This window comes from Bubalus kerabau, chromosome 4 (genome assembly GCF_029407905.1).
Source record: "Bubalus kerabau isolate K-KA32 ecotype Philippines breed swamp buffalo chromosome 4, PCC_UOA_SB_1v2, whole genome shotgun sequence".
NCBI classification, from domain to species: domain Eukaryota; kingdom Metazoa; phylum Chordata; class Mammalia; order Artiodactyla; family Bovidae; genus Bubalus; species Bubalus kerabau.
The window spans coordinates 59,292,294-59,312,985 of NC_073627.1; positions in this window are offsets into that span (position 1 = coordinate 59,292,294).

The following is a 20,692-nucleotide window of genomic DNA, read 5'->3' on the forward strand; positions in this document are numbered from 1 at the left end:
GTTGCTGTGTTTAACAACCATTTCATAGACTCCTGAAAATTTGATCCTCATCACTCGCAAGCTGCCAGGAGCCATCTTCTGCATGAGTCAGGGGTGGATACATGAATGGGATGGGACATCAGGGGAGGTTCTGGACTTGCAGTAATGTTCTGTTTCTTGATCTGGGTGCTGTTTAAATAGAGATCTTCACATTGTTAAAATGTATTGAGCTGAACACTTTCAATATGTGAATTTTTCTGAACTTAAGTTATACTTCAATAAATTTATCCCCCAAAGGGATGAGGATTTTAAAAGGTGAGGGTATTGGATCACTTTTCTTCCCTGTTTAAAATCCTTCTCGGGCTTTTCTGTTGCACTTCAGCTAAAATCTAAGCTCCTTACCACAGCTCTCAGTCTCGGCCTTGCATATCTGGAGCTGGTTCTATTTCTAGCTTCACTTACTCAAGCCTCTGGTCCTTGAGCCTGGTTCATTCTTTCCAGCTTTCAGCCTTTACACACTCTGCTCCCTCTGCCTGGAGCTCTGCCAGCTAACCTTCCAGGTCTGCCCCTCACCCCCACCCTCTCTAAAGTCTAATTACTCTTTTTTTTCTCAAAGCCTTATTTGCTTCTTTATAAATACCTTTTAAATGTGTAATTCTTTGTTTCTGGCTTGCTTCCCCTGCTTAAGTATGAGCTCTGTGAGGCCAGGAATCACACATGTCTTGTTGACCAGTGTGACCCAGGCACAAGGTCAGGCTCCTAGAAGGCACTCAATATACATTTAGTAAACAAAGCCGTAGATCCTTGGCTTTCTTGGGGCTTGTGGGGAAGCTGTAGCCCAAGGGTATGTGTGGCTACAAGGAACAGGCTTGTAGACCTCCTTCTAATGTGCGGATTGGAAAGCACTTTGTGTCATTCCTACACCAGTTGCAGGTTTCACAGGTTTCTTCCCACGAGAGTCCGAGTTCATCTAGCTTAACCCCAGCACCCCTGTTTTCAGATGAGGACACTGAGCTCAGAGTGCCCCAGGCCTGAGAACACCTTTCCCTGGCATCTCTCATCACATTGTCAGAAGCCTGGGATGGGGGCAAGGTCTGCGGGCAGAGGGAGCATGACTTTTTAACAAACACAAGAGAATCTGGCTTCATAACTTCCTTGCTCAGCATTTGTGATCACATAGCCAAGTCTCCTAAGCCTCGGTTTTCTCATCGGTAAAATAGGGATCAGACTTCCCTGGTGGCACAGTGCGTGGGAAGCTGCCTGCCAATGCAGAGGACACGGGTTTGATCCCTGGTCCAGGAGGATTCCACATGCCACACAGCCAGTAAGCCTGAGCACCACAACTACTGAGCCCACGTGCTGCAACTACCGAAGCCCAGTCACCCAGAGCCCATGCTCTCTCTGCAAAAGAGAAGTCACTCAATGAGAAGCCCATAACACCGCTGTTAACAAAGAGTAGCCCCCACTCACCACAACTAGGGAGAACTCACCAGCAGCAGCAAAGACCCAGTGCAGCCAAAAAAATAAAATAATTTAAAAAAAAATTTTTAAAATAAAATGGGGATCATAACGATGATTTTAAGGGGGTCTCGTGAGGAATGAAGGAAACAATGTGTGTAAAGCACCAATATCCTTGGTATTTGGTAGAAATCCCATTGGCTGCCTTTTTCTCCCTGTAGTGGCAGCCGTGGAGGAGGCTGAGCAAGATAAGGCCTTTCTTCACTATTCTGTGGATTTTCTAGTCAGAGCTCTGATTGTTGCCCAATTTAATTAGTGCCCTGGCAGTGGTCTGACATTCACAGGCCTTAACTGTGCAAGAAAAGAACTGGTACTGCCACACGGGGCTAACACGTCAAGCTTCTGCCACTGAATGTCTAATGAATTCATTCCTGCAGGCACTCTAAGAAGTGTGAGAAAACTAAGGCTTAGATTGGATAAAGAGCTATCTGTGACAGTTACAAGGCATGAAATCAACAGTGCCTCACTTTCCCAAAGAATTGGAACCTTTTTAATGTCAAAAATATAGCAAGACATTTCCTGGCAAACATATGCAGTGATGTGATCCTCTTACTGTTCGTTGTTCACGTTTTCTAATTACCAGTATTTAGTTTCCCATTAAAACATCGTCACATTACCTTAGGGTTTCCAGGCATCAAAATGATGTGCTGAGTAAAGTTGGGGGAGGGACAGTTCAGTTCAGTTCAGTTCAGTCATTCAGTCGTGTCCGACTCTTTGCAACCCCACGAATCGCAGCACGCCAGGCCTCCCTGTCCATCACCAACTCCCGGAGTTCACCCAGACTCACGTCCATCGAGTTAGTGATGCCATCCAGCCATCTCATCCTCTGTCGTCCCCTTCTCCTCCTGCCCCCAATCCCTTCCAGCATCGGAGTCTTTTCCAATGAGTCAACTCTTCGCATGAGGTGGCCAAAGTACTGGAGTTTCAGCTTTAGCATCATTCCTTCCAAAGAAATCCCAGGGCTGATCTCCTTCAGAATGCACTGGTTGGATCTCCTTGAAGTCCAAGGGACTCTCAAGAGTCTTCTTAATTCTTCAGCGCTCAGCCTTCTTCACAGCCCAACTCTCATATCCATACATGACCACTGGAAAAACCATAGCCTTGACTAGACAGACCCTTTGTTGGCAAAGTAATGTCTCTGCTTTTGAATATGCTATCTAGGTTGCTCATAACTTTCCTTCCAAGGAGGAAGCATCTTTTAATTTCATGGCTGCAGTCACCATCTGCAGTGATTTTGGAGCCCAAAAAAATAAAGTCTGATACTGTTTCCACTATTTCCCCATCTATTTCCCATGAAGTGATGGGACCGGATGCCATGATCTTTGTTTTCTGAATGTTGAGCTTTAAGCCAACTTTTTCACTCTCCACTTTCACCTTCATCAAGAGGCTTTTGAGTTCCTCTTCACTTTCTGCCATAAGGGTGGTGTCATCTGCATATCTGAGGTTATTGATATTTCTCCCGACAATCTTGATTCCAGCTTGGCTCTGCTATTTTTAGTACATCCTTTGCTCTGAACACTGTGCTAGGTGTTGGCCTCCCTATGAAGTAGACACACTGGCTTCTTATTAAGGACTTGCGATTTAAGTGCAAAAGGAAATGTATCAGCTAGGTAGGATCTACGATGCTGTAACAAAGAGACCCCCAACAGTACAGAGGTTCCAATGGGTAAGAAGGTATTTCTCTCTCACATACCAGCCTAGGGGCAGGCAGTGGCTGTACCATCCTCAGGACACTGCTTCCACTTCTGAACCCCAGACGACTGCTCCCTCTGCTGTCACTGTGTTTGTACCCTAGACAGCAAAGTAAGGGAAAGGCAAGGTGATCTATTCTTTTAAGACATGACCCAGAAGTACCACACATCATTTCTGCTCACAGCCCTAAGTAGCAATGGTTTTAGTAACATGGAAGTTTATTTCTCTTTCCCTCTTCAGTCTGAAAGTAAGCAACCCCAGGGCCTCCACAGTGACAGGAACCACCTGCTCTCGTTCTCCTACCATCTCCCATAGTTTGCACCATCGACAGTGGAAGGCAGGTCACCACTACATGGTCCCCATGAGAGCCAGGGGAAAGGAGAAGGAAAGGACAGCTATTTTCATCTTCTTTTAAAATATTTATCCCTTTATCTTTGGCCGCACTGGGTCTTCATCGCTGTGTGTGGGCTTTCTCTAGTTTCGGTGAGCAAGGGCTACTTTCTAGTTGTGTCTCACCGGCTTCTCATTGCAGTGCCTTCTCTGGTTACTGAGCAGGCATAGACCCTAGGCCCCGCAGGCTTCAGTATTTGAGGCTCACGAGATCTAGGACCCAAGCTCGGACCCAGAAGTTGTGGCATACAGGCTTAGTTGCCCCGCAGTTTATGGGGTCTTCCTGAAACAGGGATTGAACCCATGTTTGCTGCATCGGCAGATGGATTCTTAACCACTGGACCACCAGGGAAGTCCTGACAGCTCTTTTCTTCTTAAGGGCACAATTTAGAATTGTTCACATCAATTCTGTTCACATCCTGTTGACCAGAATTTTGTCACATAACCAAAACTGGCTGCAAAGGGAGCTGGGTAATGTGCCTAGCTAAAATTGTTGTTTAGTCACTAAGTTGTGTCTGACTCTTTTGTGAACCCATGGACTGAAGCCCCACCAGACTCCTCTGTCCATGGAATTTCCCAGGCAAGAATACTGGAGTGCATTGCCACTTCCTTCTTCAGGGGATCTTCCCAACCCAGGGATTGAACTCTTGTCTCCTGCATTTGCAGGTGGATTCTTTACCACTGAGCCACTAGGGAAGCCTCCTAGCTAAAATTAGGTAATTCTATTAGCAAAAGGAGAAGAAATAAATGCTCTCTGGTTGAAAATAACTCTGTCATAGAAAGTCACTGTAGGGATTTGTGCAAGGTTGTGACCCAATCTGACTGATTCTTCAGAAGTTGCGTGGATGGTAAAGGAAAGCAGTTTCAAGACAGTATGCATAAGAGTGGAAGCGGAGAGACCAGTGGAGAAAGAGAGATGGCTTGGTCTAGAGTGGTAGAAGCTGAGGTGGTGAGAAGTGATCTGATTTGAGGTATATTTTGGAATCCACTTTCAGAAATCCTCTACTGGGCTTTCGTGAGACAAAGAAAGCGGTACTGAGGATCGTGGATGAATGGCTTCTTCAGGTCATTCAGGGTTCAGCTCAAGCACTGAAGTTGTCCTTAATCCACTGCTTCCTGGTAGTCATGCTGTTAGATCATCCTGGTTTTTCTTCCTAAAACGTATCTCCATCTGAAAGGCTCTTGCTTAGTTTTCTGTTTAATTATTTTCTGCTTCCTTCTACTAAAAGGTATGCTCCATGGAGTGGAAACTTTGTCCTGTTCATTACTCTACTGTTGGCATCTAGAACAATGCCTGGCACATAGTAACATTAAATATGGTGACCAACATTTATTTAATACTTGTTGAATGGATGAATGAGTTTAGACAGTTGGCATATCTGAAGATAAAAGAATAAAAAGAAAAGTTAATATAACAAGAAAATGGAAAGATGGAAACCAAAGAACTACACAATAAAGGGTCTATAGTATTTTTTAAATGATTAATATTGACTACTGCTATTACATAATCTTTGTGAAGTTGTTAGTCTAAAGTTTACAATCCAAAAGTGCCCCAGCAGAAATCAGGTTATTCCAAAAGAAGAAATGATCAGGCTGATCTCAAAGCAACCTTCAGCCCAGAAGGTAACAAAAATAACAACAACAGAAAGCAATCCCCAGAGACCTAAGAGGGAAGGAAAATGACTCAAGAATTCTAAAACACGGGACTTTCCTGGCAGCCAAAGGTTAAGTCTCTGTGCTGCCAATGCAGGTGACACAGTCATGGAGCTAAGATCCCACATGCCAGACAATACAGCCAAAAAGAAAGGATTCTAAAATAAACAAATTGTCATTCTCCACCCCAAAACTATTAGAACTAATAACAGAATTCAGCAAGGTTATAGGATACAAGGTTAATATGCAAAAATCTGTTACTTTCTGCACACTAATAAAGAAACAGAGAAAGTAAAAAAAAAAATCCCATTTAAAATTGCATCAGAAAATTTAAAATACTGAGGAACAAATTTAACCAAGGAAGTAAAAGACATATGCTGAAAACTATAAAACACTGATGAAGGAAACTGAAGATGATTCAAAGAAATGGAAAGATATCTCAGGTTCTTGGATTAGAGGAATCAATATTATGAGAATGGCTATCGTACCCGAAGCAGTCTACAGATTTAATGCAATCCCTATCAAAATCCCCAGGTCATTTTTCATAGAACTAAAACACATAATTCTCAAATTTATATGGAACCACGAAAGACCCTGAATTGCCACAGCAATCCTGAGAGGAAAGAACAAAGCTAGAGGTACAATCTTCCCAGAGTTTAGACTATACCACAAAGCTACTATAATCAAAAGAGTGTCATCCTGGCAGAAAACAGGCATGACAAAAAATGGAACAGAATAGAGAGCCTAGAAATAAACCCACCCACCAATGATCAATTAATCTACAACAAAGGAGGCAAAAATATATGATAGAGAAAAAAAACAAGTGCTGGGAAAGCTAGACAACCGCATGTCAAAGCATGAGATTAGAACATTCCCTCGTACCACAATAAATAAATAAACTCAAAATGGCTTAAAGACCTAAATGGGAGACATGAAGCCATAAAATTCTGGAAGACAACATAGGTGAACATTTTTAGACATAAACTGTGGATATATTCTCTTGGATTAGTCTCCCAAAGCAAAAGAAGCAAAACTAAACAAGTGGGTTTTAATAAAACTTAAAAGCCTTTGCACAGCAAAGGAAACCATCAACAAAGCAGAAAGACAATTTACAAAATGGGAGAAAATAATTGGAAATTATGCGACTGACAAGGGGTTAATATCCAAAATATACCAACAGCTCATAAAACTCAATAGCAAAAAAACAAACAATTCAATTAAAAAAGGGGGTGAGGAATGGGCAGGAGACTTGAACAGACATTTGCCCAAAGAAGACATCCAGATGGCTAACAGGAACACGAAAAGATGCTCAACACCACTAATTATTAGAGAAATGCAAATCAGAACTGCAGTGAGGAATAACCTCACCAGTCAGAATGGCTATCATAAAAAAGTCTATAAACAATATGTTGGAGAGGATGTAGAGGGAACACTTGTACACTCTTGGTGGGAATGTAAACTGGTGCAACCACTATGAAAACCAGTGTAGAGCTTAAACAACTAAATACAGAACTACCATGTGGTCCAGCAATTCCACTCCAGATTATTATATTCAGAAAAAAAATTAGAACAGTAATTTGAAAAGATACGGACACCTCAGTGTTCACTGAAGCACTATTTACAATAGGCAAGACATGGAGGCAACCCAAGTTCCCATCAACAGATGATTAGATTAAGAAAATATGATATGTGTATATATATGTATAGGACTTTCCTGGTGGCTCAGGCAGTAAAGCGTCTGTCTACAATGAGGGAGACCTGGGTTCCATCCCTGGGTCGGGAAGATTCCCCTGGAGAAGGAAATGGCAATCCACTCCAGTACTATTGCCTGGAAAATCCCATGGACAGAGGAGCCTGGTAGGCTACAGTCCATGGGGTCGCAAAGAGTCAGACATGACTGAGCGACTTCACTTTCCTTTATATATGTATATATATGTGAATAGTACTCAGCCACAAACGAGAATGAAATATTACCATTTGCAGCAATGTAGATGGAACTAGAGAATATTGTGCTTAGTAAAATAGGTCAGAGAAAGACAAATACTATATAATATCACTTATATGTGGAATCTAAAAAATAAAACAAATGAATGTACATAAACAGACTCACAGACATAAAATACAAACTTATGGTTACCAAAGGAGAAAGGGCAGTGGGGAGGGATAAATTAGCAGCATGGGATTCACTACTACATATTAAATATATGAGCAACAAGGATACACTGTGTAGCACAGAGAATTATATCCATTATCTTCTAACAACCTGTAATGAAGTGTAATCTGCAAAAATATTAAATCACTATGCTGTACACCTGAAATTAACACCATATTATAAATCAACTATATTTCAATTTTTAAAAATTGCCATTCAAATATGAAGACCTCTGGGAATATATCACTCATTTCTTCCTTTTGTAATGAAAAGATACCACCAGGACTTCTGGGCATGATTAAAACTAAGATACTTATGAAAGGGATGGTGTTGAGGCACATAAGGATTATTGGTGAACACTGAAATGAAGCATAAAATGAAATTTTAAATAATTGTGGTTATAAAACATAATGTAAAAGTTACAATTCTCAAAAGAAAATCTACACAATGTAAGATAGTAACACAATATTGATTTGGTATCTTTAAAAGATACCAACTTAATAGTGGTTTAAATAAGATAGAGGTTTATGGACTCCCTTGGTGGTCCAGTGGTTGGGAATCCACCTGCCAAAGAAGGGGACACAGGCTTGATCGCTGGTCTGGGAAGATCCCACATGCCTCTGAACAACTAAGCCTGTGCACAGTTACTGAGACTGTGCTCTGGAGCCTGGGAGCCACAACTGCTGAAGCCTGTGTGCTCTAGAGCCTACACTCTGCAACAAGAGAAGCCCCTGCTTGCTGCAACTAGCGAAAGCCCATGCACAGCAACAAAGACCCAGCACAGCCAGAAATACAGACAGAGGTTTATTTCTCCCTCTTATAGCAGCCTGAATGCAAACAGTTCAAGGCCAGTCTGGAGCTCCTTGGTATCAGGAACCCAGGTTTTTCACTCTCATGTTACTCCCCCTGCCCTGCAGGAGGCCCTCTAAGTCTTGGTTGAATATGGCTTCCCATCATGTCCACTGTCTGTACTCTAGCAGTGGGAAAGATCAAAAGAAGGAGGCGAGACAGAGGTCGTACTCGTATCTTCTCACATCCAATCCATTGGCCACCTAGTAGCCAGGGAGGCTGAGAAAACTTGTCTTTAGCTGTGTGGTACATGTCTACCTAAAACTTCTATTATTATGGATAAAGTAGAGAAAACATACATAGGGGAAGGTTGATGCCATCAATGTTTGCCATCCTACTTCTGGTATTCCTGTGAGGACGAAATGAAGTGTCAGGACACATGCTACATCTATACCCGCAAAGCAGTGAGCATCCAGTAATTATTAGGTATTATTTTTAAATTAAAATAATCCTATTATTTTCTTATAAAAACGTCGGCTTAAAGTATTCAAATAATATGAAAGAACACAGAAAGCCTAAATGTCACTCCAAACTCCTTTAGTGTTGACCAATGCTAATACTATGTCTATATCTGATAATTTGTCAAATGTTTGTAGTTACTTTTATAAACGTTTCAATGCTTAAAAAGGATGTGTATTCTCTATATACAGGTTAAACTATTGATGTTTATTTCAACATTAGTCATGTTTTACTTTTTTTGTGTTATTTGGTATGAAAACATTTGGGACAGTTATACTTTGGGATGGAGCTTCCCTGGTGGCTCAGAGGGTAAAGAATCTTGCATGCAATGCAGGAGATCTGAGTTTGATCCTTGGGTCAGGAAGATCCCCTAGAGAAGGGCATGACAACCTCCTCCAGCATTCTTGCCTGGAGAATGCCATGGACAGAGGAGCCTGGCAGTCTGCTGTCCATGGGGTGGCGAAGGGTCAGACACCACTGAAGTAAATGAGCATGCACACATGCATCCTTTGGGGTAGTTATACTTCCCCTTGGTTTTGAATGTCTGATGTTAATATCACAACCCTTCCTTCCTTTCTGCTTCCACTTCCCTGGAAACTCAAGTTGATACAAAAATTTGACCCAACTTTAACAGGTTAATTTTTTTTTTTTTTAGAAGGTTAATTTTTTTAAGGGCTCAATTTTCTTCTTCCTTTTCCTCTTAACAACTGAAGTATAGTTTACACCCACCTGCTTTGTACTTAGTAATCTTAGGTTCTATAAGAATCTGAGATCTTATAAATACTACATATTCTATTTGAATCCACCTTCCCCATATTGAAAAGATTGTGCCTCAACTCCATGGAGTTTGAGCTTTCACTCTATTTCAAGTGGAACTATCAATTCACAGCCAATGTGCTGATCAAAGGAAGTTTAAGGGCTCCTTTTAGCTCCCTTGAGAATGTCACATATACCTTAGTATGTGTACACATTTTGTGCTTATATACCTTCGTACTTGTACACGTCTATAAAGAAGTAGCCACTGTAGAGTTAGCATCTGTGGTTACCAAGAGGCAAGTTGGAGATTTCCAAATTTATTTTCATTCCTTTGAATTCCTCTTATTAAGAGGGAACTTTGAAGAAAAAGTAAATTCTTGCTTATTTGCATATTTTTTTCTTTCTAAGAAAATAATAATGATGATGCCAGGACTCAGTTGAGGGTACCCATCACATGCCAAGCACTTTACATACATTATCTTTACTCTGATACTCACAGCCAACCGCCCTGCCACATGAGTGTGACTTGCCATGCACAGAGTCAAATCACTGTAGCTCAGAAGGTGAAGTAACAAGCAGCTAACACATGTAAACTAGTTGTGGTTGGAAGGAGCTGGGGTTTGAAACAGTTTTATTTGACTTCAAAATATCTGCTTATTCCACTGCTCCAAAAGCTGGACTTCTGGGGAAAGCAGGAAATTCTTTGCTTTTCAATGTGTTGAGTAAAGTTTCCTCTTTTTTTCTCTTTGGGTGCTCTTTACTGAAGTCCAGTGAGAACAAATTCCATATGCAGCCACAGAGATGCATGGCTGAAGCAGTGGAAGAACCTGTTTAATTTACAGTTCAGCAGGCAAATGCAATTTCCTTACACAAACCCTTCAAGAGAGTTGACGGAATCAAGTCTGTTGTTATTTTAGTGCAGTAATTCCAAAATATACCTCAGTGATTTAACAAAGCACACTGATACCAAATACTGCTCTGTATCTACTGCAAACGCCAGGCAAAGTTTTGTTTTTGTTTGTGGAGTACATCAGCACTGTAGCAAAACATTACTCCTAGTTTCAGAAAAGCTAACTGCATTTAGAATGGCAAAATAGGTAAAAATTTAAGTTACTTGGATGCTTTCTCTCCACTCAACCAACTAAAATTCTTAATATGTAACTTTGGGGAAAAAAAGAATTGTCCTTCTTAACTGCAGATAAGATATATGTGTGCAGTTTTCCTGGATTATATCCATAGGCTTCAAGGTGTTTTAACATCATTGGCCAAAAGAACCCAGGAATGGTTTGGAGGAAAGGTTTGGGTCAAACACCAGTTCAGAGCTAGTGGTATGATGCATTATACCTGTAGTTCTTTCCACAGACATGCCCTTCTCCAGAATCACTGATTCAAAATATTGAGGAGCAGAGTCCTGGGCATGTGTGTAAAAACGATCACAGGTGATTCTGGTGTGCATCCTTGGTTCAGAACCCTTGGGCTGGAGCCTGCCTTCCTGGGATGGTACTGCTGCTGCTACTGCTAAGTCACTTCAGTCGGGTCCGACTCTGTGTGACCCCATAGACGGCAGCCCACCAGGCTCCCCCGTCCCTGGGATTCTCCAGGCAAGAACACTGGAGTGGGTTGCCATTTCCTTCTCCAATGCGTGGAAGTGAAAAGTGAAAGTGAAGTCGCTCAGTCGTATCCGACTCTTAGCGACCCCATGGACTGCAGCCTACCAGGCTCCTCCATCCATGGGATATTCCAGGCAAGAGTACTGGAGTGCGGTGCCATTGCCTTCTCCGGGGATGGTACACTGAGAAGCAATAACAAAATATTTCCCTGAGATGCTGGCTTCCACTGTGAACAATTCTTCTTCCCTCCCCTTTTTTCTTGCTCTAGGGGGAAAAGTAAAAGAATCGTATAATGAAATAAACACGGGCAGATGTTCAAATATGGGAGTATCATCTCATTCTTAACACATGCACTTTTGTTACCTGTTGTTGTTGGCAAATAACAGATAACCTAATTCCAACGGTCAATACTGAAATTAGATTGATTATGTTCTTTGCAGTCAAAGATGGAGAAGTTCTATACAGTCAGTAAAAAGAAGACCTGGACCTGACTGTGGCTCAGGTCATGAGTTCCTTATTGCAAACTTCAGGCTTCCATTGAAGAAAGTAGAGAAAACCACTAGACCATTCAGGAATGACCTAAATCAAATTGCTTATGCTTATACAGCGGAGGTGACAAACAGAGTCAAGGAATTAGGTTTGGTAGACAGAATGCCTGAAGAACTATGGACAGAGGTTCATAATACTGTACAGGAGGCAGTGACCAAAACCATTGCAAAGAGAAAGAAATGCGAGAAGGCAAAGTGGTTGTCTGAGGAGGCCTTACAAATAGCTGAGAAAAGAGAAATGAAAGGTAAGGAAGAAAGAGAAAGATATACCCAACTGAATTCAGAGTTCCAGAGAATAGCAAGGAGAGATAAAAAAAACTTTTTAAATGAACAATGTGAAGAAATAGAGAAAAACAGTAGAATGGGAAAGACTAGAAATCTCTTCAAGAAAAGTGGAGATATCAGGGGAATCTTTGATGCAGATATGGGCATAAGAAAGGACAGAAATGGTAAGGACCTAACAGAAGCAGAAGAGATTAAGAGGTGGCAAGAATACACAGAACTGTACAAGTAAGGTCTTAATGACCCAGATAACTACGATGGTGTGGTCACCCACCTAGAGCCAGACATCCTGGAGTGTGAAGTCAAGTGGGTCTTAGGAAGCCTTACTATGAATAAAGCTAGTGGAAGTGTCTGAATTCCAGCTGAATTGTTTCAAATCCTAAAAGATGATGCTATTAAAGCACTGCAGTCAATTTGTCAGCAAATTTGGAAAACTCAGCAATGGCTGCAGGACTAGAAAAGGTCAATTTTCATTCCAATCAGAAAGAAAGGTAGTGCCAAACAATGTTCAAACTTCTGCACAATTGCACCCATTTCACAAGCTAGCAAAGTCATGCTCAAAATCCTCCAAGCTAGACTTCAATAATACATGAACAGAGAACTTCCAGACATTCAAGATGATACCTCTCTAATGGCAAAAAGTGAAGAGAAACCAAAGAGCCTCTTGATGACGGTGAAAGATGAGAGTGAAAAAGTTGGCTTAAATGCAACGTTAAAAAAAAAACAAACAAACTAGGATCATGGCAACTGGTCCATATCGCTTCATGGCAAATAGACGGGGGAAAGTGGAAGCAGTGACAGATTTTATTTTCTTGGGCGCCAAAATCAGTGTGGATGGTGACTGTAGCCATGAAATTAATAGATGCTTGCTCCTTGAAGGAAAGCTATGACCAACCTAGACAGTATATTAAAAAGCAGAGACATCACATAGTCAAAGCTATGGTTTTTCCAACAGTCACATATGGATGTGAGATTTGGACAATAAAGAAGACTGAGCACTGAAGAATTGATGCTCTCAAATTGTGGTGCTCTTAAAAGTCCCTTGAACTGCAAGGAGATCAAACCAGTCAATCCTGAAGGAAATCAACCCTGAATATTCACTGCAAGAACTGCTGCTGAAGCTCCAATACTTTGGCCACCTGACGCAAAGGGCAGACTCATTGGAAAAGAACCTGATGCTGGGAAAGACTGAAGGCAAAGGCGAAGCAGGGTGGCAGAGGATAAGATGGTTAGATAACATCACCAATTCAATGGACATGCATCTGAGCAAACTCCAGGAGACAGTGGAGGACAGAGGAGGCTGAAGTGCTGTAGTCCACGGGGTTGCAAAGAATGGGACATGACTTAGCAACCGAACAATAACTTCAATGACGGAAGTAACAAATGGGATGTGTTCGTCTCAAACGGTAGTGTGCAGGCTTCAAGTGCAGTTTGATCAGGGTGTGGCCTCCTCTGCCCCTTTATCAGGTGTGGGGTTGGCTTGGCTTGGCTTGGCTCCCCTCAAGGTGGAAAGATGGCACCAGTTGTTACACACCTTCTTTATCTCCTTCCTAGAAGAAATAAGGTCATCAAGTACCACTAAAACAAGTCCAGGCTTTCTCTGATTGAACAGTCATTGTTACACTAATCTAAACAACAGTATCAACAACAAATGTTCACTGAGCTCTTAACATGTGGCAGTCACCCTTCTAAGTGCTTTTGCTGAATTAACTCTTTTAATTTTCATAAAAATGCAATGGGACTACTCTGATTTGTTAATTCAATCAAGGCCAGCCCCAGAGGCTGCTGGGAGGTAAGTCCCTTCCCAAAAAGTGTATGGTCATTACCCAATGGGCAGAATAGATATTAGGGAAAAATACAATGTGAACTATAGCTTTGTGTCTGCAAAATCAAAACTGTACCATGCTTCTGCTTTCCTTAACCATCAAGCTTAATACAGGCAAAAAGGAAGGTATGTTCTGCTGTCATAGTCCCTGTTACCTAAATTACTTTTCCCCCAAATGTCCTTTTGCGTGTCACAGTACTGTTTTCTTCTTGTAGGTACAGAGGCCAACAGAGACTTAGCTGGGAAGCATGCAGGTTTCTGGAATTTCCTTCCCAACACGTGATCAGGCTTCCTCCAAGTTATAGTGGGCTTTTGGGTCAAACTCTGGACCCCTTTGATTCTGCTGCTGTTCTGACATTTGCTGCAAGGTGTGGAACTTTCCTTGCTTGTTCTGACTTGTGTGGCGCTAACTTCTCTGTTCCTCTTGATTCACAGCAAGAAAGTAATCAAAGGCAAGTATTGGACATTAGTGCTGATTTAGTTTCTCTGACTCCTATTCTCTGTCCCTCAACTCTCAACCCCCGCTCCCAACACACACACACACACACACACACACACGCTACCTGGTTCCCTGTAAGGATGAAATGCACTGATCTGATATTTTCCATTTTTCAGACTTGAATTCAATCAGAATTTAATCATGGGTTATGAAAACTAGAAATGCATATATTATGATTTATGGCATTTTGGTAAATAAAACATTAATCTCATCAGACTATGTTGATTTGAAATAATTAAAGGGTGACTTACTGCCTCAATGCTAAATATTTAAATGCTACCTTGATACAAGTTTAAAATAACTCTTTTTGGAAAACAATTTGACAGTGCTTTACAAAAGTTACAAAATATTTGTGACTTCTATGTACCCATCCTTTTCCTGGGATTTATTTAAAAGTGAAATGGGGAAAGCATTGTGCATAATGATATTCATTAAAGACTGGTTTAGAATAACATAAATGGAAACTACATACATTCCAACTACATGCATGGCTAAAACAATTACAGTAAAGAAATCTGTGAGGGAAACATTATGTAACTATTAGTAGCTCCTTTTGTTTGGAACACTTACCCACTCTGCCTTACTTTTCTGCCAGCGAACTCCCACTTAGCCGTCAAGACTCAGGGTACCCACCCCTGCGCTTGGGGGCCCCTCCTCCTTTGTGCTTATGTAACACCTGGGCACACCTCTATCGAAGGATTTATAGCCCACTGCGGTGTGGCCCACTGACTTCGTTGGTCTCTTCCACTGGTTTGCAACCACTTAGGCGGAGCCCGTCTTCGTGCAAAAAGTTTAAAATCAGAAAGGGTGGAGACAAGAAATAGTTTTTCCTAATACACAAAACCCATGCTTCAGTTGATTCAGAGCTGCCTCACACACAGCCAGCCCCATGGGCACCCATCACCTCTGAAGTCTCCTGTGGAAGGTGAGAAATGTGCTTAAAATCCTCGCAGTGAGGTATCTTGGGGTGGGGGGCAGATTAGAAACAGGGCCTGAGGAGCATTCCCGCCCAGGAACCAGTCACACTCTCCCATTTCCCTGGTGGCTCAGGCGGTGAAGAATCTGCCCGCAGTGCGGGAGACCCGGGTTCGATCCCTGGGCTGGGAAGATTCCCTGGACACAGTCCGTTTCCCGGAATGTCTGAAGTTCCCTAACAAACAGGAACCTCGAAGGCTCCGTGGAGTCCGGCCGACATGGAGCGGCCACGCGCCCCCTCCTCGCAGCCGGCGGCGCCTCAACGAGCCGCGACCCAGTCAGCGAGGGGAGGCCGCCGCCCTCAGCGTTTCGCTCCTACTCCGCGCCGGGAGGCTCCGAGCGGAGCTTCTTTCGCCCGCCCGACTTCGGAGCGGAGCGCCCGGGAGGGACGAGAACCGGCGAATCCTCGCGGGAGCCGGGCGCTCGCGGGCCGCGCCCGCCGCTCACGTTGGCTGCGGAGCGCCTGTCGGCTGCGCCCGGGCGGGAGGCGCCGGGGGCGCTGAGGGGAACGGGTCACGTGACGCGGGAGTCTGACCTACTTTTCCCGCCGCCCGCGCAGGCGCACTTGCGCTCTGCGCGCCCCGGCAGCTTCACGTGGACTCGCACGTGCCGCTCCTCCGGGCCGCAGGCGGGACGCGCGGGCGGGCCGGCGGGCCGGGCCCGGAGCGCCCGAGGGGGCCCGGGTGTGCGGCCCAGCTCAGCGCGAGCTCGGGATTCCTCGGCCACCACCCCACGGCTCAGAGAGCTGCTGAGGTGACCCCGGGGGCTGCCCCAGAACATCGAATTTAGCATTTGTGAATTCAGAAATGAAAACAAAGTTACTGTACACGAGCCCTTTGAATCAGCAATTCCACGGCTCAGAATGTTTCCTGCAGATGCGCTGTCTGTTCTCTGCAATGCCTCCCTAGAAGGATAATCATGACATCACTGTGTGACATCCGCAAACGGTGGGAAACGCTCTAAAGTCACATTCAGGGAAAGAAACTGCGTTTAGGCAATGTTTGGAATTCTGTGCAGTGTTTAACGGAGAAGGCAATGGCAACCCACTCCAGTACTCTTGCCTGGAAAATCCCAGGGACGGAGGAGCCTGGTAGACTGCAGTCTATGGGGTTGCTAAGAGTCGGACACGACTGAGCGACTTCACTTTCACTTTCCCTTTCATGCACTGGAGCAGGAAATGGCAACCCACTCCAGTGTTCTTGCCTGGAGAATCCCAGGGACAGGGGAGCCTGGTGGGCTTCCGTCTGTGGGATCGCACAGAGTCGGACACGACTGAAGCGACTTAGCCGCAGCAGCAGTGTTTAAAAAGAAATGGACAGCTCTATAGACGCTGATACGGAGAGACCTCCAGGTCTCTGGAGCACATGGAGCACAGCACTGTGTATGGGATGCTACTGGAGCCTATAAAGAGCTCTGGAAATGCACAAAAGAAATGGAAAGGAAGGTATATCTGATGATTGAGGGGCCCCGGGAAGAAGAGAGACCGACTCGACACTAACTTTGGTAACTTCGACGTTGTACCTTGTGTATTAAAATTGAAAAGAGTTATTTAGCACTTACTTTGTGCTATGCACCAGGTTCTATATAAATCATTTCTTTCTAGAAATTTGTCATATGCAGTATCTGCTGCACTTTTAATCCCAATCAGCTTGTGTTTTAATGTTTCAAGCTTTCTGGAATCTCTGTTGAGGAAAAATTTAATGCCCAAGAAAACCTCCCCCTCCCCCACAACAAGACTGCTACACCTTTAAGATCCTCTCCGTGTTGTATGTCTTAAGGGAAGAAATCTTAACACAGCAATTGTCAGCAACAAATATTTGCATGGTAAAACCGATGCAGCCGTTTTGCATCTGTGATTAACTTCTACCCTCCCAATTACTCTCTGAGTTTGTGATGAACTATTATTGTCTTTATAGGTTATATTGGGTTGCAAGTAACAGAAAATCCAGCTCTAAGTGGATTGAGTTGACCTTGAACAGGTAGCTCATTTTACTCAAGTCCAGGACAGGATGGACTTCAGGGACAGTTTGATGCAGCAGCTAAACAATATCACCAGTACCTAGTTTCTTTCCATCTGTCCGCCATGCTTTCCATGATGTCAGTTTCATCTAAAGCTTTGGGAAGGTCTCGCTTAGTGAAAATGCGACTTTTTAAGAGTCAGCAAGCAAACACACCTTTCTCGTACTCATTGACCTGAGTTGGGACAAGTGCCCACATCTGAACCAACAACTGTAGCTGGAGACGGGATTATTTTCATTCATTTGGCTTAGTCCATTATCCACCTGCTTTGAGGGGAGCTAGAGAGAACAAGCAAACATACTGCATGTGGATCTTGAGGAAGCAAACACAGTGCACCCACATCATTTTTATTACTACTATTGTTTTTATTGTCCCCCTTTTCAGGTGTGGGTTGGATGGTAGATCTTCAGTTCATTTCAGTTCAGTCGCTCAGTCATGTCCAACTCTTTGCAACCCCATGAATCGCAGCACTCCAGACCTCCCTGTCCATCACCAACTCCCAGAGTTCACCCAGACTCACGTCCATCCAGTCGGTGATACCATCCAGCCATCTCATCCTCTGTCGTCCCCTTTTCCTCCTGCCCCCAATCCCTCCCAGCATCAGAGTCTTTTCCAATGAGTCAACTCTTCCCATGAGGTGGCCAAAGTACTGGAGTTTCAGCTTTAGCGTCATTCTTTCCAAAGAACACCTAGGGCTGATTTCCTTTAGAAAGGACTGGTTGGATCTCCTTGCAGTCCAAGGGACTCTCAGGAGTCTTCTCCAACACCACAGTTCAAAAGCATCAATTCTTCAGCACTCAGCTTTCTTCACAGTCCAACTCTCACATCCATACATGACCACTGGAAAAACCATAGCCTTGACTAGATGGACCTTTGTTGGCAAAGTAATGTCTCTGCTTTTGAATATGCTATCTAGGTTGGTCATAACTTTCCTTCCAAGGAGGAAGAGTCTTTTAATTTCATGGCTTCAGTCACCATCTTGGTTTATCCCAAATGATGCAGCCAGAGAATTTGCAGTTTTTCCCACGATGTACATCTTCCCAATGAGGGTGTGCTACATCAGAGAAAATCTGTCTCCACTACTACAAAAACAAAGTTATGGTGAGCGATTAAGTGATGACATTTTGGCAGACCATATAAAGGAAGTATACAAATACCATAGGATTTCCCAGGTGGCTCAGTGCTAAAGAATCTGCCTGCCAATGCAGGAGACACAGGAAACGTGGGTTCGATCCCTGGGTCAGGAAGATCCCCTGGATAAAGGAATGGCAACACACCCCAATATTCTTGCAGGGAAAATCCCATGGAAAGAGGAGGCTGCAAAGAGTCGGACATGACTCAGCGACTAAGCACACACACACACACACACACACATACCATTTGTGTGTGCTATTTCTTTATCCGCATATACAATCAATATTAGACTACTACTATATATGGAAGTACAGGGGTCTTGTAGAAAAATGGAGGACATTCATTACCCCTAAACTCAAAGGAAATGTAGTTAAGTTAGGCAAACCAGACACTTGGAAACTATTAAAATAATGATGAGATGGCATGCAATTAAGTGCATAAATGGATGATAATGCCATGTGGCAGAGATAGACCGTGTAGGCAGAGCTTAGTTTAAAGAGTTAACAAACAGAAGAGGGCCTTGAAAGATTGCTTAGGTTAGGCCAAATAAACAGAGGACGAGGGAAGAGCTATATAGATGGTTGAATGCCATATGAGCAAAGGAGTACAAATGAATCCAATATTCTCAAGATTAGTGACCAGACTTATTGGCACAGGGGAGGGTTGCATTGGAGAGGAGTGAGAGGTGATGGCGTGTAAGAAACGAGGTGTCCCAGGTGTATAGCCCTTGTGGGTATAGATGCTCAGTAATTATTAAAATTGCCCTGGCTCCTGCTCCCTCCTGCTCATCCTGTCCATGTCTCATCCAGTTACACCAGAGAGTACCCAAGGGTGTTTCACATGTGCTCAGTGACAAGCCAGCCGATCACAGTCACCCCACAGCAGGTCCATGCACTTCCTGTGCCCAGCTGCCCCCGCGACCCCCACCCCCACCCCATCACCCTTTCCTAGGAAGCAGGATGAAAGATATCTCAGCATCACTTGGCTGGGTATATGGGAAGGAGAGGGAGGGGTCAGGAATGATTCCAATTGTATCCTCTGTGTTTGTGCCATGCTATGTCATCAATCACCATGTATGTATGCCCTGAAGACAGAAAACTGCAGAGATCCTGAGAAATGGTCAATAAAGGTTTCTGCCCAGCGCTATGATGCTATGGAAAGCCAGGAGAAAGGACCAGATGTCTGATATGTGGGAATTGGGAGACATTTGGGGTGTGACAAAGACATCCATTCTTCCGGTATAGAGAGTTTAAAGATTAGACAGTAGGTATGAGCATATTTGCATAAGGAGCTAAGGGCTTTTGAAAGGACTGGAAATTCCCTTTTACTTTCCTTTTTGATGTTTAACGTGTTTGAAAATTTCTGATGATTTAGATGGTACTGACTGAAATCAGTAGGTGAAAAAGGATACCAAAATATCACAGTGATGGAGAGGTGACTTGGTTGGGGACAGGGCATTTGTCAAACTGCGGATGAAGCATGTGTCTGGGGCTGAACCAACTTATCACTGAGTTAATGTTAGCAAGGAATGACCACAACATTGGGAGCTCATAGTTGAGCAAAATGCTGGAAGGTATTTTCCCAGAAATACCTCCCCCCATGTCCTGGCCCTGAGAAATGCTGTGGCAGAAAGAGCCACTGGCAAAAAACCTTTTTGAATTTTCAATAAGCCACAGACTCCTTTGAAGATGCATTTGCCATGCAATAGCTCGTGTTGAGTTAATCGAGTTCCGGTGTTGGGCTAGAGTGAGTCACAAAAACAAACAAACCCAAACTCTAGTGGCTAAAGTGGAGAAGGCAATGGCACCCCACTCCAGTACTCTTGCCTGGAAAATCCCATGGACGGAGGAGCCTGGTGGGCTGCAGTCCATGGGGTCGCTAAGAGTCAGACACGACTGAGCAACTTCACTTTCACTTTTCACTTTCATGCATTGGAGAGGGAAATGGCAACCCACTCCAGAGCTCTCGCCTGGAGAATCCCAGGGATGGGGGACCCTGGTGGGCTGCTGTCTCTGGGGTTGCACAGAGTCGGACACGACTGAAGCGACTTAGCAGCAGCAGCAGCAGTGGCTAAAAGAGTGAAGACATTTCTTGCTCGTGCTATACAGCCATTACAAGCTGTTCCATCTCATCACTGTTCTCAACTGAGTTCAGGGACAGAAGGAGCAGCCCTCATCTGCAACATTGCTGGTCTTCTGGCAGGTTCTGCATCAGCAATTAAAACTCCATTGTGAAGGTGAACATGTGTTGCTTCCATTCACAACCCAGTGGCCAGAACTAGTCATGTGGCCTTACCCAACCATAGGCAGCTGAGTGAGTCTGCTTCTAGCTGGTGCCAGGAAGACCAGGGAC